Here is a 4,312-nt window from a genome sequence, read left to right on the forward strand (position 1 = left end):
CTACAAAATCTATACATTTATGGCTCTTGCTTCAGCAGTCTTCCATTTCAGACTAATGGTTAGATAAGAGATGGAGGCTCCGCCAGATTCTAAACCTGACCCTCACCTAGGCAAAGGCTTGGATGAGCTTCTCTTTCCTCCCAAGTCGACTCGCGTGTGCCCACATCTCCCTATGGCCATGGGGAATGACATAGGCAAAGGGGCAAGGGGCAAAGTGTTGCCAAGAGTTGACCAGCAACCCAGGTCAGCAACAAAACAATCAATCAACCGCTGCCAGTTGTCAGGGATTGCTTGGACGATGAGGAAGGGTAGAAGGCTCCAGCCAGAGAACCCCCCAAGGAAGCTTCAGAAGAGGATCAGAGCCAGGAGAGTGGTGGTGGGACATGGAAGACAGGTCAGAGGATGAAGTGGAGGGCAGGTGCTGAACAAGCAACAGGCTTGAGTGAGAGAGAGGAAGAAGAGGGAGAAAGCACTGCAGACAAAGGATAGGACAGGCTGCTGAGGGGGGGGGGCTGACACTGTAACAGATTCCTACTGTATTCAGCTCCTCTCCCCCCTTGTCTCCAAGGGCTCAGAGACTTTTGCACGTAGCAGAAGAAAGAGCACAGAGAGCACATTCCCCACAATGGAGGTTAAGATATATGGGAAAACACCCAAACGGGGAGGAGACTATGGCAACTGCTTTACCAGGGGTAGTCTTGCCATGGGTATCCCGGTGGGGGAGGGCAGAGGGGGTACCTGTAGGTAATGTTGGGAAGGGTCTCCCGTTTCCCCCATGGTGGAGGTGGTTTCGGGGCTCCTGGGGCGGCCTGGATCTCGGTGGGCAGTGGGGCCTCCAGGCCAGCCTGGCTCCTGAGGCGGCCTAGATTTAGGTGAGTGGTGGGGCCTCCGGGGCAGCCTGGCTCCTGGGTTGGCCTGGATCTCGCTGGGTGGCACTGCCTCCGGGGTGGGCTGGCTCCCAGGGCAGCGCGGTCTCCGGGGCGGCCCGGGTCCCAGGGCAGCCTGGATCTTGGTGAGCTGCCTGGATCTCGGTGGGGTGTGTGGATCTCGGTGGGCTGTGGGGCCTCCGGGGCGGGTGGATCTCGTGGGCGGCCTGGATCTCGGTGGGCTGTGCGGTGAGTTAGGAGGAGGGGGCGGGATTATGGCCCTATTGCTACACAATGGTGCCAATTCCTTGGATGTCCACTGGAGGGTGCTATGTTTTTTACACAAATTCAGGTTTTTACCTGCCATAGGTGTGACATCTGTCCAACCTAAATGCATGCAAACACTCGCACATTTGCATGTGACATTGCAGTGGTGTAGCGTGGGTTGTCAGCACCCGGGGCAAGGCAAGTAATTTGCGCCCCCTAGGCAAGATCACCATTTGGCGCCCCCCCAATCATATTTCAAACACAGATGTATTTCACATCCAACCTGTTCCTTGTAACCATGATCTCTGCTATATGTTCCAAAGCAGTGGCAGTCCTGCTCCCACAGAATAATAGTGCAGGGTGGGGAGCTAAGTGTCTCCTGTGCAGCCCGCTGCTCCAAAACAAGTCTCAAATTCTGGTAGGCTGGCTACACAAAATAGCTCAATTAATATAATTCTGAAGTGTTTCTTTCAAAATCCACACAGACCACTGACACCACACTGAAACACACTTGTTTACCCTACAATTTACCTATGAAAAACCAAATTATGAATGTAGCCGTCAAAAATTACATGAGCACACACACCTTAGAATAAGCATACTACAGCAGGAGTTGAGCACGTGCTTGACAATCATTATTCTGAAATCTCATGCATAAAGTAAATAATTCTGATACGCCAGAAATATCCCACAAGCAACACGGGAACCACACCTGAATAATCCTTGACAGATGGCAATCAAACCTCTCTTTACAAATCTCCAATGAAGAAGATTCCACCACCTCCTGAGTTGGTCCATGCAACTGTTATACAGTTCTTACAGATAGAAAGCCCTTCCTAATGTTTAGTTGGAATATCCTAAATTGATTTTTTCATAATCAACTAGCTCTGTCATTCAAATCCTGGAATAAAACTCCAGCTAGACTCCAACCAGTCTGCAGAAGAGGCCATGGTAAAATTCAGTTGTGGGTTATACACCTAAATACCCTGTTCAATGAGATTGAGCCAATATCTATGTACAGTACCTGCATCCCCTAGAAAATCTTGATGGATTACAGGACCAACATACCCTCCTCATACTCTTTTATAAGGCTTAGCCCAGGGGTCCCCAAACTAAGGCCGGGGGCCAGATGCGGCCCAATCGCCTTCTAAATCTGGCGCGCGGACGGTCCGGGAATCAGCATGTTTTTACATGAGTAGAATGTGTCCTTTTATTGAAAATGCATCTCTGGGTTATTTGTGGAGCCTGCATGGTGTTTTTACATGAGTAAAATGTGTCCTTATAGTTAAAATGCATCTCTGGGTTATTTGTGGGGCATAGGAATTCGTTCATTTCCCCCCCAAAAAAATATAGTCCGGCCCCCCACAAGGTCTGAGGGACAGTGGACTGGCCCCCTGCTGAAAAAGTTTGCTGACCCCTGGCTTAGCCAGACTACCATTTATGCCTATTTCAATGTAGGCCACTGAATGCAGTGGGGTTAACTTCCAAAGCACGAAGGAATAAAACCTTGTTGTTAATGTGGACACCACTATATGATGCTTGTCTGCTCAATGTTCATAGAAGGCTGCCTTATGCCAAGTGAGACTAGTGGTCTACCTAGCTCAATATTGTCCACACTGATTAGCAACGGCTCTCCAGGGCTTCAGAGAGGAACCATTCCCAACCCTACCTGGAAATGCCAGGGATTAAACCTTCTGCCTGCAAATCAGATGCTCTAGTTCTACCAATATGTTATAGTCCTTTCAGTGGTAACATGGGCTGGAATGTATTTATTTTTGTTTGTTTGACTCTTTTTGAGTGTTGCCTAATAATAATAATAATAATAATAATAATAATAATAATAATAAAGCACACACACACACCCCAGGAAACATATACAGGAAGTTATAACCCAAGGACAAGCTACAAAGATGCTCCAAAACCTCTGTGACCCAGTAAGAATGTGTATCTTGTACTCCAACTTGCACAAAACACAAAATCAAGAGTGCAAGCCATGTGACCACCAGAGGAAAATAAATGTTTTGCCTGGGGCTGTGTATACCTTTCCCAGAATAGACCACACCACAAGAGCCAACAAAGCTCCCCCACCTCCGGGAGTTTGGATTAGAGGGGATATAGGGCAGGATAGGCTGGTACTCAAGCGGTGGCAGTCTCAGCGGCTCAGGAGCCCTTCGGGCAGCGCAAACACGCTGGCTGCCCTCAGGAGCTCCGTGGCGCGCGCCATGATGCCTCGCCGGAAGCCCAGCAAAGAGAAATTCTCCCGCTGCAGCTGGACTCCGCCCCCCTGAGCCCTATTGGCTGACAGAGGGTATGATGCGGAGGCGGGGAGGGGCTGGTGCAGGGGGCCGACTACGCCCCCCGGCAGACACGGGAGGTGGCCTCCTGTGTCCTTCGCTGCCTCCGCTGCCTCCTCCTCCTCCTCCTCCTCCTCCTCCTCCTCCCACGGGCTCGGTAGGGCAGGCAGGGTGCTCCGGCGCTGAAGGCGGGGCGTGCGGGGCGGGGTGGAGGCTGCTGGGATGGGCGCACAGCTCTCGGCCGCCGCCGCTGCCGCTGCCGCCCTCCGGAGCTACAGTCCGCAGTCCGCCTTTATGGACATGCCGGCTCTGGCGCCCCCCAGATGGCCCCCCAGATTTTGCGCCCGGGCCCCCGCCCCCACAGCCCCCCCCCACGCTACGCCCCTGTGACATTGTGGCCAAATTTGAATGCAATCGGGCAAGTGGTTTCAGAGAAAAGTGGGCTTTAACAAACATGGATCTTTTACATTTTTATATATATAGACAGATTACAGTGGTACCTTGGGTTAAGAAATTAACTTGTTCTGGAATTCCGTTCTTAACCTGAAACTGTTCTTAACCTGAGGTACTACTTTAGCTAATGGGGCCTCCCGCTGCCACCACACAATTTCTGTTCTCATCCTGAAGCAAAGTTCTTAACTCAAGGTACTATTTCTGGATTAGCAGAGTCTGTAACCTGAAGCGTCTGTAACCTGAGGTACCACTGTATTATTATTCCCAACCTTCATTGTGAGGTCCCAGTTCTCACATTACCGGGCGGGGGGGAGTGTTTCACAGATTACCTTGTACCTGGGTACAAGTTGTTTGTACCTGGGTTCAGCCACTCCTGAGAGTCTACACATTTGTAGTATCTTAGAATTGGAAAGGACTCCAAGGATCATCTAG

Source organism: Zootoca vivipara, chromosome 4 (genome assembly GCF_965207765.1).
Source record: "Zootoca vivipara chromosome 4, rZooViv2.hap1.1, whole genome shotgun sequence".
Taxonomy (NCBI): domain Eukaryota; kingdom Metazoa; phylum Chordata; class Lepidosauria; order Squamata; family Lacertidae; genus Zootoca; species Zootoca vivipara.